Source organism: Gavialis gangeticus, unplaced genomic scaffold (assembly GCF_001723915.1).
Source record: "Gavialis gangeticus isolate Ggan-Ray unplaced genomic scaffold, GavGan_comp1, whole genome shotgun sequence".
Classification (NCBI taxonomy): Eukaryota; Metazoa; Chordata; order Crocodylia; family Gavialidae; genus Gavialis; species Gavialis gangeticus.
In genome coordinates, this window is record NW_017729032.1 from 190,313,174 (window position 1) to 190,314,737 (window position 1,564).

Here is a 1,564-nt window from a genome sequence, read left to right on the forward strand (position 1 = left end):
TAAGAAATGAGATTTGATGAGGATAATATTTCTGTCCTTAGAAAAAAGGCAGAAAAGGCCCAAAACTCTGAGAAATCAATCAGTGGTATATCCCAATAGACCTGACTGAGTTGTTCTTTAGGTGGGTTCTTCTGTGTTTTAGCTTGAAATAATTATTAGAACATTAGCTTTGAGTAGAACAAGATATATTCAATATGAAGATAGCTTTTCTGTACATTTCAACCCAATGACAATAACTGAGAATTCTGTTTTTGTCAGCTTGGAATTTACATTGTCATACAGTATTTATTTAAATTCCTATGAGCTTTTATACTTTATTAGACAATCCTAAATCTCATTTGACATAAATTATACTTTATATATATTTGACAGGAGAGAATTTATGTTCATGTTTTATCCAAGCTTAGTCACAAATATCAGTATTTATACCAGTATTCAAAGAACTCCGTTGTTTTACAAAATAACCTCATGAGGTCCTCTAGATGAGAGAAAATTAAAAAGAGCACAGTAGCATGTATCTGTGTCTCCAAAGTCCTTATGTTAAACAATCATTCAATGTTTTTGATTGACCCCAATAAATAAACTAGAATTGTTATCCTATAGCACATTTGTGTAGCTACTTACTTGTAGTTTATGTCCCTATGGTTTTATAGCTTGGATGAAATCAACCTGTTTTCTGGCTGTTGCAATATCATTCCTCTTTCAGAATTATAATAGAACTGAAATGTGTGCCAGTACTGCTGTTGTGATCAGCTTTGGAGCACAATTTGTGCATGCCTCCAGGAACTGGAAGATGTAGCCATGTATAGTCATGAGCCAAAAAGGCTCTTCCTGAAGGCTTTTTTATGACTGAGGCTTCCACTGCAAAGAAGTACCAGGTACAAGAGATTATGGGGATAGTTTATCATCCTTTCTCTCACTACTCCTAAAGAGCAGTAAATCGTTGCTAATTCATAACAAAAATCTAGAAGCATCCCAGGGCTCTGTCTATAAAAATAGAACATATTTTACATGATAAAAAGAAAATTATATAAGTTAAATGAGAAGCAGAATTTTATTTTTGTATTCAAACATTAAATGGTAGATTAGAGTGCCCTTAATTTGTAGAACAAGCAATTCTGTTTGAGAAGGAAAAGGAATATTTGAAAGCTAGCACCCAGCCCTTTTATTCTATCATGTAAGAGTTAGTTCATTCCTCATGGTCAGTGTTATGTTGGGAATCTATTTGGCTTTGCCCATGGTTAACTTTGTATAAGTATCTTTGGAACTTGATTTTTGGAAATTATGGCCTGTACAAGCTGGTTTAGTATTTTCCCCTTTAGAGATGGAAGTATTGCAGGAGTTTTGTGGGAGTGAAAATATAAGTAAAATATCTTCTCTACATTATTCACTTCATGCTATTCTTACATAAATATACTGATGTGTATAAAATATGTTTATATAGTTATTTTTCTTCTTGTTTTATTATTTTTACCCTTTCCTATTTCTCACATCTTTCTTTATGAGTGCCTTTACAGTACCAACATGTGAATGACCCTAAATAAATAAACCAATTTTATTAGAT